The 22,980-nt window shown below is 37.2% G+C and overlaps 1 protein-coding gene and 1 non-coding gene across 2 annotated transcripts in view; both read right to left on the reverse strand.

Annotated features, from left to right (window-relative positions):
* Positions 1-22,980, reverse strand: part of DGKB (diacylglycerol kinase beta) — a 1,145,939-nt gene that overhangs the window by 259,278 nt on the left and 863,681 nt on the right. The window lies entirely within an intron of this gene.
* LOC129659756 (U5 spliceosomal RNA) lies at positions 8,658-8,774 on the reverse strand. Its single transcript, XR_008718227.1, has one exon. It is a non-coding gene; the product is annotated as a U5 spliceosomal RNA (small nuclear RNA).

The raw sequence follows: 22,980 nt of genomic DNA on the forward strand, positions 1-22,980 counted from the left end.
ACTGCCCATGGGGTAACATTTTGATAGGTCTGAGCAAGAAGAATTTCCTCCTCTTTTTCTTTTAAAGTAGACTGAAAAGTAAGATTTCTGATAAAAACAAAGTTCAACAACACAGATTTTTTTTTTTTTTTTTTGCAATAAATAGTTCCTATTTATAATGGTTCTCAGGGAAGAACATCTCTGGAGAACACAGGGTTTCCAAATAACATTTCAGATCTCCTCACCTCTTTTCTTTTGGGACTAGTGTCCAGGTAATACCCCTGGAGGAGGGTATGGCAACCCACTTCCGTATTCTTGCCTGAAGAATTCCATGGACAGGGGAGACTGGCGGGCTACAGTCCATAGGGTCGCAAAGAGTCTGACACGACCGAAGTGACAGCGTGCACGCCCACGTAGTTGGTCTGAAGTTTACCAGTTCCTTAAGTACTTAGGAAGTCAGGGTTTCATATGATCACCCAATGAACATTATAACCATTTTCAAACTTATGACTAATTCAGTCAAGTGTGATTATATTTTATAGCCCATAACATAAAAATCCAAAGCCACATTAGTTTAAAAAGTTAGGAGTGTATTCATTTTTCATGTAGCAGACATCAGTAGGTACACAGACTTTTGTGTTGGCTTCTTAGTGTCATAAGGGACCCAGATTCCTATCTTTCTGCTCAGCCATCCTCAATGTGTGGTTTCTATGCCCATTGTCCAACATAGCCTCTACTGCTAAAGCCCTCATAACAAAATGCCAAGCCAAGAAAACAAAGATGCCAAGGAAAACAAAAAGAGACTCCTTGCTAGTAAACTATTTAAAATCATCCTTTATGAATATCCTGCACAACACATCTATGAGCTATGTCTCAGGCCACAGCTTGAGTCATACAGTCACGTGGAACTGGAGAAAAGCCTGAGAAATGTAGTCTTTTAGCTGAATGCATTATCACCTTGCAGTAAACCCAGGGTTCTAATTCTAAAGAGAAAGGGGAATATGGCTATGCAGTGGTATCATTTAACATAGCCTGTCCATAGAGGACATGTTAATTGGCTTTCATACTGAGGTTTTAATAAAGCATGTAGTTTGTTTATAGGAACCAAGATTGACTATACTGTGTGGCTGTCTTTGGTTATAATCAATCATTTACTGAAAGGCTTTTAAAGATGAGGTATGTATTGTCTAACATTTCTGTAACAATCCACTTACTCATTTCCACCTTACTTTCAGGCACAAGATACATAAATGTTAACAAATCTGTGAGGAATACATCAAACTGATTCATTAACTTATATAAACAAATCTTAGATATGACACAGTGTAAATTTTGAAAATTAGTATAATTACATTATTAGCTGAATATACTGAATACATAAATTGTTTCTCAAAAATCATCTTTCCTTATTCTAGATCTAAAATTAATAAATAGCATTTAAAGTAAGGGTGAGAAACCTAGATTGCTGGACAAATTTAGCTTACCATGCTTTTTGTATAAATAAAGTTTTATTGAAACCCAGAGACTCGAGTATTTACATATTGTCAGTGTCTGCTTTCACTATATGATGGCGGAACTGAGCAGCTGTGTCAGACGGTCTGACCCACAAAGCCTAAAATATTTACTATCTGATGACACAGAAAAAGTATGCTAATACTTGATAGAAGGCCTAACAAAATAAATAGCAGGACATACTGAATTGTCCTCACATTTAGAAGTAAGGGCCACAGAACACTCTTGAAAAACTGCCTGTGTAACTGTATCATTAATTATATGACAGATCAATCAGTTTTCACCTTGACTCTGAAATGTTCCTAAAGAATGACAAATTCTTTTCTCTTATAGATATTTACTCCAGTGGTTCTCAAGGGGGGCCAATTTTGCCTGCCAGGAGACATCTGGCAGTATCTGGAGACATTTTTAGTTGTCGCAACTGGGGCAGGGAAGGGTGCAAGAAGCTGCCACTGGCATCTAGTGAGCGGAGGCCAAGGGTGATGATAAGCATCCTGAAATCCACGGGACATAGCAGCTTACTGTAACTATCTGGGCCCTCATGCCAATGGTGTGGGTGTTGAGAAACCCAGTGGCCAGTGAGAACATGAACAAGTGGTTGCCAATGATCAATCACTTCCCTTGGAAGAAAGAGTCTTGTGGTATTCTATCTCAGTGGTGGTAGCCATGCTATATTCATACCTCACCTATTTTTTTTCTCTCTCTGAATCAAAACACCATTTTTACCTGCACTTATCAACTCAATGTTTTCCATTCATCACTTAAAATGTACTAACACAATGTTTCCCACACAGGTTATCAGGTTAAATGCTAGCTCTTAAGTTCTGTTCTGAAAGAGAAAAGGATTCCATGGCAAAAAAAGAAATGGGGGAAAGATGCTTAGAATATCATAGTAACATCTTTTTGGAGATTCACATTTACATAGGCTCTGAGAAGTCTGGTGGTGAAAAAAACCTAGGAACCTCGGGCACGTTGATCCCACTGAGGCAGCCAGGTATAGACAGAACTCTAGAATAATGTGGTAGATCCATGGAGCAAAGGTCATGCCAAAATTTTCTCAAAAGTGTCCCCTGGAAGACTCATTCCAACTTGATTGTCAGTGGGAAAAATAAGGATTCAAAAATAAATAATTTTGAAATTACTAGGTTAGACATAATTGAATAAGTTTATTCCTAGCAAAGGTTTTCAACCACTTTTCCTTTTGACAGTCATCGATCCCTTTTCAGAATAATGTTATTAAATACAGAAAACAAAATCTATAGAGTTTTAAAGGAAATGAATTGTACTGAAGTGTCATTACCAAAAGATAAAAATAAGTTTGTGGCAAATATCAATGTTATCTAGTAATAGGTCAAATAACTACAAAAATTATAAAATAGGGTTGAGTATAAACAATTCTTCATAATAGATGCAACAACCCTAATTTGATATGAAAACATCTGTAATTTGTAACTGGAGACAAAGTCTCAGGAACTAGTAGAGCTTTGTATCTTCATTCAAATCAAAGGGAATACTGAATTTCAATGAGAAGCTAGTAAAAAACTAAAATATAAAATATCACAGAGCCTTTAAAATGTTATGCGGATTGTGAATTTCCTAGAGTGAGGGTTATAGTACTTATTTGAACTTGTTTAAATATGAGAACTATTAATTTATTTCAAAACTACAGTTCCACATGGCATGTGGGGAATTCTGCTCTGAGCTAGTGCTTTCGGCCTGGAAGCTTCTAATGTCATAATGCAGTATTGCATTTATAATCATTGTTTTAAACTAGCATTTTCAAATCCAGTTCAGCTCCCTGATAACAGCTGTTGTTTTTTTTAATGATACATTTCACTTTCAGAAATACATTTTTAAAAATTTTCTTTGAGCTTCCTACTTGTTCCTATCAAGTATCTCCATTTAAATTCCAAGGATAAAATCCCTCTACACTTAGGGATTTAGGGCTGCGTGTGACCTTCTGCCCTAACATGTGACTATGTATCAAGGATGATTTCTTTTCTAATTCAACAACCTCATTCATCAAGAAAGATCTGTGATGAGAAGGTACTTTTATGCCACAGGGATCATGCCACAACTATGTGCTGGTTGCTGAGACAGTGGCACAGATTTTAGTAAAAAGAAAGAGATAAGTGAGAAAGAAAGTATGAATTGTCAGCCCATGAATTACTGCTGTCCCTGGTCTACAGTAATTACAGCAAAGCGGTGGCTAACTGTCCCTCTGGTGAACTCCAGCAAACATGCGTTTTTCAAGCTTATCAGCTTGACATGTACCGCTCCTCTCCCAGGAGGTCTAGCCTCCTCTAAATGATCAAATATTTTGATAGGGGAAATGAAGGACAAAAGGGAGGGGGAAGAGAGTGAAACAAAAAGATTATTAACATCAATTAGATTTTTGCATTTATTCTATTTGAAAGGTCTTTCAAATAGGAGGCTTCTATGTTATGGTTTCACTAAGCGGCACTTGCCATTTTAATGACAATTAATGGATATAACAAAAAACTCAGGTAGCTAAATTTTGTACTGTGAAAGCAAAATAAAGGAAAGAATCAGGTAAACCACATTTTAAGCTATAAATTCAAATGATTGATCACCACTGCTATTACTTTATAAAATACTTTCCTCTCAAATATCTCATGTGGTATGTGCTCTATTATTATTCCCATTTTACAGGTTATTACTGTCAGATGGAGAAGTGTCCTTTTCAAACCCCACTGCTAGAAAATAGTTACTGATTTGAAGGAAAATTCTCTTTTACAGATTATGTAAAAATGCTCCTGAAATAATTTTAATGAAACAATATGCAATTTTTCCAAAGTTTTGGTTTTAATATTAGCCAAATATACATACAAATCTAAATACCCCTCCCCAGAAGAAGACTGAAAGGAAAAATACTAAAAGATAACAGTACTTATTTTAGATTGAAGGACTTATGGATGATCTTTTTAATACTTAAAATTTTATTTACTACCTTAATTTTCTGCCACACGCAAATATGATTTTATTGTCAAGAAAGAAAATATTATAAAGATAATTGTATATTATTAAAAATTATAATAGATTGATGAGTGCAAAGTTCTCAATTGATTTTTACTGATAATACGATTTTTAAAATTCTTTCAGTAAGGTGAGAAAGAAGAATCCCTGATAACTTTTCCAAACAGCAAAATATCAAAAATTTAAAAGACAGTTATGGTGATGACAACTGAGAAGAGCACAGAGATGAAATGTGAAGCTTGTTGAACTCCTTTCTCCCTCTGTGGCCAGCGCAGAATAGAGAACTTCCATATAGAATTTCAAGGGCCATCCTTCACCCCTTTGTTAACTCAATCTAAACATGAAGACAGGCACTCTCGGGAAGGTCATTTAAAACACTTAACTGGCCTTTCATTGCAGTCTTGTCATGCCCTTGCCCGAGTGAACAGTAAGTCACAGACAATTTTTCACAGTTATTGTTGAAGCATATCTTTCAATATTATAAGTGATTTAAGTGTTGACGTCTTTTTTTTAACAGACGGACTAACAAGGTACCATCTGGGATGAGCCCTCCTTTGTGTGTAGGCTTCATTTCTTTGTTGGAGTTACACATTTTCTGTGTGTGGGATTGAGGAATCATGGAAAATTGCCACTTGTGTGATAAATTACTGTTTTCACCCATCAAACATCGAAAATGCTCCATGCGAGCCTTGCACACCATTATGTTGTCCCATCCAGGACCCTTTGAAAGTCAGCGGGGTGCATTTGGCTGAAATTCAGTCAGGCGATTGAATTTATTCAAGCTTGGTGAACTTGAGAGCTTTCAAAAAGACAGACACCGAAGTGATGAGATTATAGTCCTGACAGGGCTCTGGAAAAGTGTATGACATCTGACGGTTCATAGTGAGGCATGATACCTTGTTCCCATTGATTTGCAACAAAGTCTTTCTCAATACGTCTTTCCACTTAACATTTCCTCTCAGGGAACCCGTACAGTTGAAGATATTTACGAGTTGCTTTCAGCTTAAAAATAAATCACCTCTAATTCTTCTAAGCGAAATCAATCAAAAACCTGTAAAAAATGGACTGGTTGTTTGGTCGATTCTGGCAGAAAAGTAAACAGCACTTCAGCTTTTCTCCGCCATTAAGGCCTAAATGGCCTAGAAAGTAAATCAATATTTCTAGTCAGCCTTCTGGCTATTGTTTAGCCAGTAGATATGGATTTGCTCTGGCTTACTGCACTCCGTCGGGACTAACCTATAATCCTCCGAGAGGAATAATAAGTTCGTTATCTAGTTCAGCTCTCTGTTGTACATTTAAATGGACCACATCCATCAATGGCCCTTGTTAAAGTTAAAAGATGAGGGCATGCCATTTAAGCCTCTTTACAGTGAAACACTTCCAACATGTACGGGGTGGGGAGCATCATAACTGGTCGGCAAATGACCTCCAAACCCTACGCGGGGGTGCAGGCAGTTATTTGAATGTAAGGAGACAGAAGTATATCACAGCTGTTTCCAGAGAGAAAATACTACTTCCCCATTTTCTGAGTGAACTGTGAGCCACACATAAAACTATCCGCTGACAGAATCTTGCCTACTAATCCCTCTTCAATATTTCTATTTAAATACTAGTGTAATTCCAAGTGGTCAGAGCTATTCAGAACTTACTTCTCTTCTGATGCTGCAAGCCAAAATGTTTCTTTGTCTTATGTCAGCAAATGAAAATCTCTCATACTCATAAAATTTCACTTTAATTATTTGTCTTAATAACTTAATAATAAAGGTCTTGAGGATCCTAGAAGAGGCTAATCTTAGGGAAGAGAGATTTTCTTGAAGAAATAAATTTTTACTTGCCCTTTTCAGCTTGATAAACTAAAATTCTCCTTTAAGTGCCATCCATGGCTTAACATGAGAAAGTTATAATGAAGGAACAATTTATCTTTGAACTATTTTATTGTTCATTTATTTATGTCATTTCATCAATTTCTTGACAAGAACCACAAAGAAAAAGATGAATTATAATCATCTGAAATTTTGAACATAGATATTTATAGTGCACAAGACATTTCTTCAACAAAAAGACAGCTACAACAACAAAACAGAAGAAATTGGGGTTATTTTTCACATATCCAAGAGCCAAAGGTATTTCATTTTATCTTGGTTTATATTTCATACAGAGATCTTTTCTACGATTTTACTTAAATTATCACAAGAGAATTGAGAAGGGGAAATATAATTATTTACATAAAATATTGCAAAAGAATTTAGAAGATGGAATAGGTATGCATAAAATACTCATTTAGGAGAGAAAGGTGTACCAATTAACCAGTATTGATGTAGAGTAGATAAAATGACTTGTTCTGAGGAGACATTTTTGATGTTTCCTTTAAGAACTCACCTCTTCAATTTCTGGAATGTTTGTTTTAGCTTCAAATAAGTTATAACTTAAATTAGAGAAAATATTTAATTCTTTGGAAATTTGTTTTTAGCAAAAATTAATAAAATTCAGGAAAAATCAACATGAAACCAGTATGTATTCAGTTTGACATATTTATTAACTCCACTTGCTAGTTAGAGGTATTTTTGTGATTAAAAGAACATATTTAGTAACAATATCACATTAATTCACTTTTAAGTATCCATGTAAAACCAATTGTGTATGGAAATGTGTAATTTTATCTATTTTGTTTTTTGCTGGGTTTAAGTCTGCGGTAAGAGTCTGACTGAAATTTTGACACTTAAAGGTTGAGTCAACTTTCTTTCCCCACAACCTTTCATATTCTATCATCCTACTTGAGCCAGAAGCTTCTAAGGAGAATGGAAGGAGATAACTTGAAAGATATTGGAAAATGGCCATTTGTGTCTTTCAGACATGATACATGGACACTTAAAATTCATACTTCTAATTCTTTGGTAATACACATATGCTAAAGATAAAATGAAAAATTCTATGTGTTCATTGTATCACTGGATTGGAAAGATATAATACTGAGAGCCTATAGATGAGAATTAGACAAATAGTTGATTTAGAACATTGAGTTGATTTTTATCTTTGATTGTACTTCCCATGTGGTTCTAGTGGTAAAGAACCTGCCTGCCAGTGCTGGAGACACAAGAGACCCGAGTTTGATCCCTGGGTGGAGAAGATCCTCTAAAAAAGGGAATGGGTACCCACTTCAGCATTCTTGCCTGGAGCATCCCATGGACAGAGGGGCCTGGGGGGCTGCGGATCATAGGGTCACAAAGAATCAGACACGACTGAAGCAACTTAGCATCACGGTCGTTTTAGTGTGTCTGATAGGAGTCACCAATAACTGGCAAGTCCAGACTTTACCTGGTATAACTTACGTGACTTAAACCTATAATATTTTTAGTTTTACAGATATTTTTACAGAACTTCCCTGATGGCTCAGATGGTAAAGCATATGCCACTGCGGGAGACTCAGGTTCGACCCCTGGGTTGGGAAGATCCTCTGGAGAAGAAAATAGCAACCCATTCCAATACTTTGCGATTCCTGGGGTCGCAGAGAGTCGGACACGACTGAGCGACTGGACTGAACTAAACCAGTACGCTTGCCTGGAATATCCCACGGACTGAGGAGCCTGGACCATGGGGTTGTAAAGTGTCAGACCCGACTGAATAACTTTACTTCACTTCTGACAAATAAAAAAAAAAAAAAAAACCCAATGGAGCCTTACTTTGGAGTTCACACTTAGAAATGCTTAGTTCACTCAGTCCTGTCCGACTCTTTGCGACCCCTTGACGTGCAGCACGCTGAGCCTCCCTGTCCATCACCAACTCCCGGAGTTCACTCAGACGCCTATCCATTGAGAAGTACTGAGTTATATGTATAGTCGCGCAGCTGTCTTTGGTTGGCGTATTGTTCTGGCCCGGTTAGGTTATTATTTCTTGCTTTGGCAGAATCTTTCTGCCTCTGCCCCTGTGGCCCAAGAATTGAACCCTGATTCCGCCTCTGCCCCTGTGGCCCAAGAATTGAACCCTTCTCCGGGGGAACCCTTCAGTCCCTGATCCAACAATTGAACCGAGATGTTCCCTGCATTGTAGATAGATACTTCACTCAGCTATTAAGAAAACTGCAACTACACTGACTATAACACAATACTAGAAGACGCAAATCACATTGTTATTTTCACAAAGTGAGGTCTTTTTTTGTACCGTGAAAGATCAGCCTTGCCGAAGCAAGGCCTCCAAAAATTAGTTTAACAACTCAAGGTTGTTTCTCCCCACGAAAATCTCAAGTAAGAAGCGAAAAATTGGTGCAATATGAAGAGAAACCGGAAAGTAACGTTCACTTGCTGAGCGGGCACCTCCCACTAATTGCAACTCCTACTTCGCTGATGGTGGTTCTGTATCCCAAGGGTTACTTCCTGCCTAAAGTTTAAACAAGGAATTCTGTAAGCAAACTTCTCATAGTTAGAAATGTTGAGCCGAAAAAATATATTATTTTAAGCCTGAAAAGATTGTACTCTGCAGGGTATGATGGGTATGCAAATGAGAAGTATGAGTCAGCCACTTCCCTGCAACACCTTCATCTTCATAGCTGTACCTCTGGAGCCGCCACTAGGGGGCGAAGCAGAGGTCCACGTGGCTGGGCTCTCAACCTCCTCGTGGTTCAAGCATGGAAACCGCAGGTTTTCTAAATTGTGTATTGTGACTTTGAATGTGCTTCTTTTCTTTTTCTTTCAGTAACCACAAGCACAGTTAAAATATAGAACCAGAAACTCCCTTGCTGCCTCTTTCTAGTCATACCCATCCTGTTCTCCCTAGCCTTAACCCATGGAAGCCACTATTTTGTTTTCCATCCCATGATTTTGTCTTTTGAGAATGTTCTATAAAGAGACTCATACGGTATGTAACCTTTTGAGACTGGCTCTCTTCCTGCCCCCCGCCCCCCAGTTTAATGTCCTTGAGATTCATACTTCTTGTGTGTCAAGAGTTTGTTGCTTTTCTTTGCAGAAAAGGGGTGGACCACAGTTTGTTTAACCATTTGATCCTTGCAGGATGTTTTGTTTGTTTCCAGCTTTTGACTATTATAAACCTGATGTGAATATTTGTGTACAGGTCTTTCTGTGGACTTAAGTTTTATTTTCTCAGGGATAAATACCCAGGTATTAGATAGCTGGATTGTATGATAAGTTTATGTTTGATTTTATAAGAAAACTGTATAAACTTTTTTCCAAATGGCTCTACCATGTTATATTCCCACCAAAAAAATATATGAGATATTTAGATAAAGGTTTTATAGTTTCTAATGATTTTTTTGTTTCTAAATCAGGACAGGAAACTGTGACTACTACTCTGTTCTAGAAAAGCTATCACCCAGCTATCTGAAGTGATTTATATAACACAAATATTGCATATATCACCTCAGAGCCACTAAGAACAATATCAGGCAAGGACACGGGCAAAAAGGTGGCTATAGACACAGCTTGATTTCAGCTTGTGTTTCATTCAGCCCAGCATTTCGCATGATGAAGCACAAGCTGGAATCAAGATTGCTGGGAAAAATATCAATAACCTCAGATATGCAGATGACATCACCCTTATGGCAGAAAGTAAAGAAGAACTAAGAGTCTTAGTTCTTAGTCTCAGTCATCAAGAGAACTAAGAGTCTTTTGATGAAAGTGAAAGGGGAGAGTGAAAAATCTGGCTTAAAACTCAACATTCAAAAAACAAAGATCATGGCACCCAGTTCCATCACTTCATGGCAAATATACCATGAAACAATGGAAACAGTGAGAGACTTTATTTTGGGGGGCTCCAAAATCACTGTGGATGGTGACTGCAGCCATGAAATTAAAAGACGCTTCCTCCTTGGAAGGAAAGTTATGACCAACCTAGACAGCATATTAAAAAGCAGAGATATTACTTTGCTGACAAAGGTCGGTGTAGTCAAAGCTATGGTTTTTCTAGTAGTCATGTATAGATGTAAGAGTTGGACTATGGAGAAAGTTGAGCACTGAAGAATTGATGCTTTTGAACTGTGGTGTTGGAGAAGACTCCTGAGAGTCCCTTGGACTGCAAGGAGATCCAACCAGTCCATCCTAAAGGAGATCAGTCCTAAATATTCATTGGAAGGACTGATGTTGAAGCTGAAACTCTAATACTTTGGCTACCCGATGTGAAAAACTGACTCATTTGAAAAGACCCTGATGCTGGGAAAGATTGAAGGCTGGAGGAGAAGGGGACGACAGAGGATGAGATGGTTCGATGGGTCACCAAGTCAATGGACGTGAGTTTGAGCAAGCTCTGGGAGTGGACAAGGAAGCCTGATGTGCTGCAGTCCATGGAGTTGCAAAGAGTCAGACACAACTGAGTGACTGAACTGAACTGAACTGAGACATGGCTTTATGCTGTGTTTGTGTTTAAGCTGCTCAGTTGTGTCTGACTCTTTGCTACCCCATGGACTTTAGCCTGCAAGGCTCCTCTGCCCAAGAATACTGGCATGGGTTGTCCTTCAGTCCTCCAGGAGATCTTCCTAACCCAGGGATCAAACCCACATTTCATTATGTCTCCTGTATTGGCAGGTGGGTTTTTTACCACTAATGCCACCTTGCTAAACTTTTTAAAATATATATATATATAATAAGCACTTGCAAGTCCAGTTCATTTCTTTTTATTTTAGATAGTAAGAAGGTAATCTTTTCCCATTTAATTTACAGTAGTATCTAGAAATCAGTGATGGAAAAGAAGATCAATTAGGTCATTTAGTTCCTTTCCAAGGTTTCCATTTTCTCATTCAGCATAATAACTTCTGCCTGTCCAAATTTAAGTGACTAAAGAGATAGGTTTCCACAACTTAACTTAGGAGATATTTCTAAATCAAATTCATCTGTATCAAAGCATCATTAAAGACTTTGCTATTAGAATTATCCTAAATTGTTCTGTGCTTAATTGCATCTCATTTGTCCTTTATTGCCCTTGGCTAACCAAAGCAAACTATTTTTTTCTTTGACTACATATATTTTATACCAGTGAAGTCCACATATATTATGGATAAAGAATGTATAAGTAATGGTTTCTGTTTATTGGATGTGTTGTTTCATAAATATCTGTGTTCCTTTGCTCAAATTACCATGAAAGGGAGGTGTTTATATTAAAATTTACCACATTTCATAGGAGAAATTCTTAAATTCAGCAAGGATTCCAAGGGCTTATGTGGAACATTTTCTAGCTTTATTTTTCAACATGTCAAACCATGAACACCTATAACTTGCTCTTATATGTGCAGTTTCTTCCTGCCATGTGTTTCCCTATCAATGCTTGCATTTTGATTTTCTGAAACCTCAATCACTTTATGCATTTCTTTTTCTGCAATAAAGCACAGCCTCTCTACCCTTCATTGATTATGTCTAACAAGAAATTCTGAGGATGCTCGTTTCCCTGGCATATTGTTCTCTTCTTCCTGCCCAGTTGATGGATATCCTGTAATACAACCTTGAATCACAAAATTAGCTGATTAAAGAAGTATTAAGAAAATCCATATATATGACTAAGTCAATCCATCAGTGTTTTGTTCAGTAGGGTCAACTTTTTCTGTATGGAGAAAATAACGCTGCCAGGAGATAGTAATGAACTATGACCTCTGAGAGTTTTGTAGCAGGAACTAATGACAAGGAAACAGTTGCTATTAGACCAAATAGACTTCTAATCAACGTATTATCAATGCTTCATTTTTGTCAAGGTCATTTTGTGCTTTAAAAAATGATCCTACAATGAGGCTTTAACAGGAAAAGTGGACTAATTTGATTTAAAGAGTAAATGCTATTAATTATGAAAGACAGTCAATAAAAAGCTTGTTCTTCCAAACATAAAGGCAAATCTTACAGTGCCTTTGATTTATGGTAATGAACACAATGATAAAATATTTTCACTACTATCTCTTACTGCCATCCCACCATTTGCTCTTTTTCATGCTCATACATTAGAAAAATCTTTAAAATAATCTTTGTAATTCAAAGCAAATTTTGGTTAACAATATTTCTTCATAATTTTATTACTATGCTTTTCAAATATATAATAGATAAATCTCTTAGTTAACAGTTTGATATTATTTCTGGAATAAATGTAAGAAAAGGAAAAATCTTTAATTAAAGATCTAGGTAAAAAATTTAAAGAAGCTAATTCTAAAATGTTGATGTTCGAATTTACCATTTAAAATATAAATGAGAATTCCAGCACTCTGAAATTCATATAAAAACATTTTAGAGAGCCATCATGTCTAAATGATATCTTACCATATGTACAAATATGTACATTACCATACCATACATATAAATATGTACAAATTCCTAATATGCAATATCTTAGATACTTGGATCTATCAAACAATTTTAGGTTTAATTAATGTATTATTCACGTTATATAAAAAAAACAAGGTATAAATTATGTAATTGATAAAACAATAAACTCAGTTCATTTAAGATAATAAAATCCTTGAACATTTAGGCCTACCTATTGAATTTTTCCAAGAAAACAGTAAATATTCCCCCCCTAAAAATGAATTCACTGAAGCAATACAAGCTACTCCATATATCACTTTCATAACATAAAATTTCTTGGTTATAAAATATGCATTTGAAGAACTGCCTTCAATATAAGTTTTCCCATTGTGAGTCGTCAATATATGAATTAGTTTGCTCTCCTAGACTGTAATTATGTGACTATGTCACCAAAGAGTGACCAAGCAGGTCAACCTTACACCTCTGTAAAGATGCTTTCTAGTTGCTTCTTTATATATGGAGTAAGTTAGGAAATAATATATTTTAAATATAATAACTAAATGAAAGTAAATGTAAATTCCCAGAGTTTAGTTTGATTACAAAATGTTACCAAAGAAATCCCAAATATTATTCTAAATTTTACTGAGGATTTATTTGAAAAAAAAAAGTATCAAGGTAAAAATCCAATAGCAATCTTATAAAACATAAGAAGCAGAGAAGTTTAGCTCTGCATGGTGATTAAGTGATCAAAACTTTATATGGAACAAATATCTTAGGCCATTTGTCTCAATTATTAAAAGATTTTCTTTTCTAAATAACGTATGTTGGCTTACCATTAGGAATCTGATTAATTATGGACTCAGAGCCATTATTAGTTAAACCTTACATACCAAGATCCAGCACAAAGATAATAATCAAGCCCACCCCAAAGCAAGAAGCAGCCCAGGTCTTTGTTGCTATGGGCCAAAAGGCTGTTATGAGCTTTTGTTTGTTGATTGGGATTTTTCAAACAGCATATTTAACAACATTGATGATATGTACGTCAAACCGGTTTCCCCATGTGGCTCAGTGGAAAAGAATCTGCCTGCCAATGCTGGAGATGTGGGTTCGGTCCCTGGGTCAGGAAGATCCTCTGGAGTGGGAAATGGCAACCCATTCCAGTATTCCTGCTGGGAGATACCACAGATAAAGGAGCCTGGCGGGCTATAGTTCATAGGGTTGCAAAAGAGCAGGACATGACTTAGTGATGAAATAACTACAAGAAGAACAACGCTGATTGCACATTAAACAGAATCAGCATTTCATTTTTTAAGTGCTGTAAGACCTGTGCTTTATAATGCTTCTTGCTGCCTTTCATACCAGGATGATAATATGCTTCAATCCACACCCAGCTCTCCCACAGCAGAAGCTGCCATGCTATGTAAATATCTACTAAATTGATAGAGTACTAGAACTCTAAAGACCAAGTAAAGAATAAAACCAAACAGCTTTGTTATTGAATAAAAGAGGCAGAATATGCTGCCTGTTATCTACATCTGACTAATTCAGAGCACGGAGAATTCCCAACTCTGAATTGGGTTGAGAAGTTGTCTACTAATCACTTCCCAAGCTTTCTATTGTAAAAATTATGCTACATGAAGATATTGGAGGGATATAATATTCTGTCCAAGGAACTTTTCAAGTTTTCTGAGAGAGTTTTATACTGATTTATATAAACTGGGGCACAGGAATCTCCAAAAGAATTACTGCGTTCTTTCTTTTTTTTTCTTTTTTTTTTTAAATTTTATTTTATTTTTAAAATTTACATAACTGTATTAGTTTTGCCAAATATCAAAATGAATCTGCCACAGGTATACATGTGTTCCCCATCCTAAACCCTCCTCCCTCCTCCCTCCCCATTCCATCCCTCTGGGTCGTCCCAGTGCACCAGCCCCTAGCATCCAGTATCGTGCATCGAACCTGGACTGGCAACTCGTTTCATACATGAAATTTTACATGTTTCAATGCCATTCTCCCAAATCTTCCTGCCCTCTCCCTACTGTGTTCTTTCAATATTGTTTAGGCAGTCAGAACATGACAAACTTTATTAATGATGGCAGATGAGATTATTAACATTAATGACATGTGTTATACTCTGTGAAGAGCTGAAATTAGAGGTGTCAGTTTTACTAGTACAGAACTGAAGAGGGGATAAGAATTGTCAGTGCATTAGCTGCGGATGTTTGCCATCCTCAGACTGTTTAAGCACAGTGGCTGGTCTACTTTTAACATGCAGACTATTTGGGAACTACAGAAGTTTCTGCTCATTTACATTATTACCCAGTCACTAGAAAGAATCTATGGGCATATCTTCAGGTTCTAATGTGGTGAGTTAGATCTTAGCTTCTCTTCTCCTTTTAAGGTAGCTCACCTCTGGTAGATACTTTTCATGAGTTCTGGAGTCCAGAACCACTGTGGTTCTACCAACAAAGCCACTTTTGCTACTATGCCTCTTCATGGTTCGGTTCATTTTCTTTAGCATTATAGTCTCACTCACCACTTGCATCACTATCATTACCTGCATCGTTGCTACCATGGTCCAATGAACCCTTCTTTAGTGTGTCTTCCCTGTTCACTACACAATTCCACTTTCACTTGGGTTTATTCAATATTGCTACTCTTTTGCTTCTTAGCTCTCATGTGAAAAAAAAAAAAAAAAGTGGATGGTTCTCATCAGCTGATGAAAGTATGTACTATTTGGCTGCTTTATTATATCAAGTATAATCTTTGAGTATTCTATTTCTTTTAGATAACTTTAGTTGTTCCTAGTTGCCTAACAATTAGACTCTGTTTTCAAGGAATTGGAGCCTCCTTCTACTCATGTTCTTTCAAGATGAATGGGGGAACAAGAAGTCTGGTTTCAGATAACCAAAATTTTACTGAAATCTCTGAACACAGCATTGATAGAAAAATTGGATTCACTTCAAAGAATGCTTTATGTGTTGCAGAAAATGTGACATAAGCACCATAAATGCTCACATACTGTATGCAACTACCTAAATATCTACTTTGATCTCATCCTCTTGAAGGATTTTGATCAATGATAATGACCAGCTGAAAGATTAAGATGGTAAAACAAGAAATGCCAAGTTTTATAGTATCCATTGTAAAACATTATGCAAAACCACATTTACCAATAAATAGTCTCCTATGTTTCCTATGAGCTGAGGTTTTGAAAACGTCCTTGTGAATACAAAATGAGTAATTATAAAAACAGAAACACACCTTACAATGGACATCAGTGTGATTGGTGTACACGGTTCTAAAGGTATAATTCATTCAAAGGCTTCACAATTGACAATTAGGGCTTGGAGCACAAATTCAGATTTATGATTCTGACAAATTCATGTTATCACTTCAAAAATGAACAGGGAGGCAAAGCTACAGCTACTTCCATAAAAAGGAAAACTCACTGGCATGTGTGAAGGCAAAACCTTGAACTCTGTTTTTACTATCATTTTTTCTTCTCAAAAGAGAAAATGATCTACTGGAATAAAGGACTCAGTAGTAATTTATCTCTGATGAACTAGAAAGAGGGTGCAGACAGAACAGTGGTTACAAACACATCATGGGAATGGAATTAGAATGAACAGTGGTTGGCATTTATTATCTGGAGTCATCTGTCAAGTAATGTGAGCATAGATGTTAACCCATAGTCTATGACTGCTGCTGCTGCTGCTAAGTCGCTTCAGTCGTGTCCGACTCTGTGTGACCCCATAGACGGCAGCCCACCAGGCTCCCCTGTCCCTGGGATTCTCCAGGCAAGAACACTGGAGTGGGTTGCCATTTCCTTCTCCGACTAAAAGTGTGCAAAAACAAAAGGTAACAGCCTGCCCAAGGTCTTATTTTGAAAGTCATTTGGGTTTCTAAGCTGGCCAAATCAGTGGTGGGACCAGTCTAAGGCTACAAATATTAAGGACTATTTAAATCAACTTTAGCAAGCCATCTTGAGATACACCTGCAAACTCTACAGATAAAGGATTCCTACTCACATTTACACCTGGTGCAAATGGAAGAAAGGTATGAAATTAGTAAGAAATTTTGAATAAAAAATGAATCTCCTGAATTTACCCTGTAATTTATAAAACATATGAATATGAACCAATGTTTAAAATTCTGTAAGCCTCAATTTCTTACTGGTAAAACAGGAATATAACTATTATCATCATGACCATTACTACTCCTAAAAAAAAAAGCAGTCTCTAGCTTTTGAGAATGGAGAAGGCAATGGCACCCCACTCTAGTACTCTTGCCTGGAAAATCCCATGGATGGAGGAACCTGGTAGCCTGCAGTCCATGGAGTCGCTAAGAGTCTGACACGACTGAGCGACTTCACTTGCACTTTTCACTTTCATGCATTGGAGAAGGAAATGGCAACCCACTCAAGTGTTCTTGCCTGGAGAATCCCAGGGACAGCGGAGCCTGGTGGGCTGCCATCTATGGGGTCGCACAGAGTTGGACACGACTGAAGCGACTTAGAAGCAGCAGCAGCAGCAGCAGCTTTTGAGAATGTGTTTCTCAAAATAAAGATATTAAAAATGCTTAAAGAAAGCACTTTAGTATGTAAACAATATATTTTTTGTTGTTCAGTTGCCCAATTGGCTCTGACTCTGTGACACAATGAACTGAAGCATGCCAGGACTTCCTGTCCCTCACCACCTCCCACAGTTTGCCCAAGTACACATCTATTGCATTGGTGATGCCATCCAGGCATCTCATTCTCTGATGCCCTCTTCTCCTTCTGCCCTCAATCTTTCCCAGCATTAGGGACTTTTCCAATGAGTCAGCTGTTCGCATCAGATGACCAAAATAATGGAGCTTCAGTTTCAGCATCAGATCCTTCCAGTGAATATTAAGGGTTGATTTCCCTTTACATTGACTGGTTTGATCTCCTTGCTGTCGAAGGGACTCTCAGAGTCCTCTCCAGTGCCATAGTTTGAAGGCATCAATTCTTTGGCAATCTGCCTTCTTTTTGGTCCAGCTCTCACAACCACATGTGACCATTTTGAAGACCATAGGCTTGAATATACAGACCTTTTTTTGGCAGAAAAATATCTCTGCTTTTCAACACACTGTCTAGGTTTCTCGTGGCATTCCTGCCAAGAAACAATCGTCTTCTGATTTCATGGCTGCAGTCACCATCCACAGCATCTTTGGCTGCAAAGAATATAATCAATCTGACTTTGGTATTGACCATCTGGTGATATCCAGATGTAGAGTCATTTCTTGTATTGTTGGAAGAGGGTTTTTGCTATGACCAGAGTGTTCTCTTATCAAAATTCTGTTTGGCTTTGCCCTACCTCATTCTGTACTCCAAGGACAAACTTGCTTGTTACTCCAGGTATCTCTTGACTTCCTACTTTTTCATTCCAGTCCCCTATGATGAAAAGGACATCATTTTTTTAGTGCTAGTTCTAGAAGGTCTTGTAGGTCTTCATAGAACCATTTGACTTCAACTTCTTTGGCATTAGTGGTTGGGGTACAGACTTGGAGTACTGTGATATTGAATGGCTTGCCTTGGAAACGAATAGAGATCATTCTGTTGTCTTTGAGATTGCATCCAAGTACTGCATTTCGGATTCTTGTTGACTATGAGGGCTACTCCATTTCTTCTAAGGGATTCTTGCCACAGTAGTAGATTTGATGGTCATCTGAATTAAATTCACCCACTCTGGTCCATTTTAGTTCACTGATTTCTAAAATGTCGATGTCCACTCTTTCCCATCTCCTGTTTGACCACTTGCAATCTACTTTGATTCATGGACTTAATAGTCCAGTTTCCTATGCAACATTGTTCTTTACAGCATCAGACTTTACTTTCACCGCTGGACACATCCACAACTGTGTGTTGTTTCTGCTTTGGCTCAGCCTCTTCATTCCTTCTGGAGTTATTTTTCCACTCTTCTCCAGTAGCATATTAGGAACCTACTGACCTGGGAAGTTCATCTTTCAGTGTCATATCTTTTTGCCTTTACACTGTTCATGGGGTTCTCAAGGTAAGAATACTGAAGTGGTTTGCCATTCCCTTCTCCAGGGGACCACATTTTGTCAGAACTCTCCACCATGACCTGTCTATCTTGAGTGATCCTACATGGCATGGCTTGTAGTTTCATTGAGTTAGACAAGGTTTTGGTCGAGGTGATTAGTTTGGTTAGTTTTCTGTGACTGTGGTTTTCATTCTGTCTGTCCTATGATGGATGAGGATAAGAGGCTTGTGGAAGCTTCCTGGTGGGTGGGATTGGCTGGGGGTAAAACTGGGTCTTGCTCTTGTGGGGAGGGCCATGCTCAGTAAAAAGATGATGCTGTTAAAGCGCTACACTCAGTAAGCCAGCAAATATGGAAAACTCAGTACGGCCACAGGACTGGAAAAGATCAGTTGTCTTCCAATGACAAAGAAGGGCAATGTCAAAGAATGTTCAAACTACAGCACAATTGCACTAATTTCATATGCTAGCAAAGTAATGCTCAAAATTCTCCAAGCCAGGTTTTAACAGTACATGAACTGAGAACTGCCAGATGTTCTAGCTAGATTTAGAAAAGGCAGAGGAACCAGAGATCAAATTGCCAACATCCATTGCATCATAGAAAAAGCAAGAGAATTCCAGAAAAACATCTACTTCTGCTTCATTGACTATGCTAAAGTCTTTGACTGTGTAGATCACAACAAACTGTGGAAAATTCTTCAAAAGTTGGGAATACCAGACTACCTTACCTGCTTCCTGCAAAGCCTGTATGCAGGTCAAGAAGCAACAGTTAGAACTGGACATGTAACAACAAACTGGTTCCAAATTGAGAAAGGAGTATGTCAGGGCTGTATACTGTCACCCTACTTATTTAACTTATATACAGAGTACATCATCCAAAATGCCAGGCTGGATGAAGCACAAGCTGGAATCAAGATTGCTAGAAGAAATATCAATAACCTCAGATATGAAGATGACACCAGCCTTATGGCAGAAAGTGAAGAGGAACTAAAGAGTCTCTTGATGAGAGTGAAAAGAAGAGAGTGAAAAGGTGGCTTAAAACTCAACATTCAAAAAACTGAAATCATGGCATCTGGTTCCATCACTTCATGGCAAATAGATGGGGAAACAGTGGCAGATTTTATTTTCTTGGGCTCCAAAGTCACTGCAAATGGTAACTGCATCCATGAAATCAAAAGATGCTTGCTTCTTGGAATAAAAACTACAAGACAGCATATTAAAAAGCAGAAATATTACTTTGCTGACAAAGGTCTGTCTAGTCAAAGCTGTTGTTTTTCCATTAGTCATGTATAGATGTAAGAGTTGGACCATAAAGAAGGCTGAACATGGGAGAATTGATGCTTTTGAACTGTGGTATTGAAGATGACTCTTGAGAGTCCCTTGGACTGTAAGGAGATGAAACCAATCAATCTTAAAGGAAGTCAATCCTGAATATTCATTAGACGGACTGATGCTGAAACTCCCATAATTTGACCACCTGATGGAAGAGCCTTAGAAAAGATTAGAAAAGACTCTGATGCTGGGAAAGATTGAAGGCAGGAGGAGAAGTGTACGACAGAGGATGAGATGGTTGGATGGCATCACCGACTCAGTGGACATGAGTTTGAGTAAACTCTGGGAGATGGTGAAGGACAGGGAAGCCTTGGTGTGCTTTAGTCCATGGGATCACAAAGAGTTGGACATGACTGAGAAATTGAATAGCAACAAAACTATGTTTTGAATATGGATATAACTGTGGGGATAAAAAGGAATTTACCACTTGAATGTTCAGTTCTTCAGTAATTATCTATAGCTCTATTTTATGCCATCAACCGAAATATTATTCAGAAGAATTTATTTGATATTAGTCAAATCCAGAATCATTATATTGTATCATTAACACATGAGATCACTTAGTACCTCAATTCTAAAACAAGGATATTTCTCTAACAGAAACAAAGATGAAAACTTAGACTCTATATTTACCTACATTATAACCTTTAACTAATTCTATAGCCAATCACTAAGGTTTGAGACAAGTTAAGTTGATTACCATGTACAGTAATTATCCTATATATTTACTCCTATGAAAAAGTGAGCTTTGCTTTCAGCTTAAGGAAAAAAAAAACAAACAAACAAACACAGAAGGGATCACACTTTAATTGGGACAGACTGGGGAGTGACATTCAAAGTGTATGTTTCTAGAATGACAAAGAAAATCTACTTCAACATGGTGTCTTTTTAAAAAGCCATTTCTCCTGAAGTTCTCAGAATGAGGCAGAACAGGGAACAGATTATTTTGAAATCTTTGAATCTAACAAAATGAAAATTTAACAATCTTCAGACTGCCAAGATTTTTCTCTTTTGATAGAAGAGATGCATGATAACAATATCAACAACAACAAAAATTATTATGAAAATGACCATTAATTCTGACAAGAATAATAGAATTTCATCTCAAAGTACTTCAAGGAATGGTTTACACAAGTATTTATGAGACAATTAAAACCATTTGTACACTAGAGTGTATGTAACAATAGTTTTCTAAAAGTTCATTTTGAAATCCCATATAATTTTTTTCAATTGAGTTGTGAGTCTAAGATGAAAACACCCTATATGGTCTCCCTTAGAGTCAGGATCATGATGTTACTTCCTTCCTATTCTCAGTCATGCCAAACGTAATGCATATGCAGTAAACAGAATAACCCACAGATTTCTTTGCATTATATTTAATAATTTGTGATTCTTAGAGAAGTAAAGCAGTGATTCCTGAGAGAAATCACCCAACTAATCCAATAACAATCTGAGTACTTCAGGCCTCTTCTGCTGTTTCTACACTGGCCAAGTACAAGCGTATACTCTGGCTTTTGGACAAATGCTGGTGCCTGTACAGAAAGCACCATATTCTCCAGATATCTGGCAAGTCACAGGCTTCATCTTGCCAGTGTAGAAATAGCATTAGAGCAAGACTAATTGCTGGAAAGCCTGTTCAGAAAGATTTGTCATTCAGGAGGGTAAAAATAATCCCACTTTTTAGAGTACATTCAAACTTTAAAAAAAAAAATTCCAGTATTTAATAGAGATCAAAACAGTTCCATTTCTACAAGTGAATGCACTTTATGTAATACAGTTACTTCCTTTGATTCAAGTTCAAGCAGAGAAGCTAAAATGAAAGAAAAAAAAATCTGTCTAGACTTACCATGTTTGTTCCTCATGTAAGATGAAATTTATTAAGTCTAAAATGCGGCTTTAGGAAGTATTCATGTGTTCCATAAATATCTTATTGAAAAGAAGCAATGCCAAGAGGGAGAGATCTTTTAGATACACACTTAAAATTACAGTAGAGTATACACACGTTAGACTGAAGTGATAGGTCTAGAGATGTACAATAAAGGGAGTTCCATGGAACCTGTGGGCCAAGCTACCTTCACTGCTTCTTAACTTAATTTGTTACCCTGTATTAGAATGTGACACCTTGCTACAAAAATACCACCAAAAATTCTTGCTTGCGGCAGCACTAGCCAGCACCTCTCCTGACTTTAATAATCTAATTCTGTCTGTGACCATATCTCTCATACAATCCATTGCCTCTTATTATTTTAAGTGTGGGTTCAAACTTCGGATTTTTATTTTAAATGTCCTCCCTTAGAATTACAATCATAATCCAAAGTATCTTCCATTGTGCAGGGTCAGACTGCCATAGTCTTAATCAAAACAAAGTCCAGATGAAGTCAATTTTCTTCACTCTTAACCTTTAATGGTGATGTGAACATAGCTGTTGTATTTCCAGCATATTAGTATCCTTATCTCCATCCCATGAGCCTAAGGAAGCATATCTCTGGTTAGTAACACAAGAGAGCCAACATAACCCCAGTAAATAAAGGAGAAGCATGTTATGATGTTAAGCCATGTGCACTGCTTGGCATTCATTCAGTTCACTGTAGCTGAAAAAATAACTGTGAAGTTCCATATCCCATTAACACAGTGTTAATTATTGTCATTGTCTCATCAGTGGTTTGTTTCTGACAGCTCTGGCTGACAGGAATAGTGGGATGTTCTGTCAAGGCCATCACCTGATGAGATTTTTATTGGCAAAAGATCTTTCTTCCCTTTACTCGACTATATTAGGGGAATCGGTGCTTCATTAACTCCAAACATAATCGTTTGCATTAGGCTAGTTTTAAAATGTTTTAGATAATTAGTATAATAATGTCTTTCTGGCTTTATAGTTAACAAATTCACTCTTTAAAAATGGAGAGACTCTT

This window comes from Bubalus kerabau, chromosome 8 (assembly GCF_029407905.1).
Source record: "Bubalus kerabau isolate K-KA32 ecotype Philippines breed swamp buffalo chromosome 8, PCC_UOA_SB_1v2, whole genome shotgun sequence".
Lineage (NCBI taxonomy): Eukaryota > Metazoa > Chordata > Mammalia > Artiodactyla > Bovidae > Bubalus > Bubalus kerabau.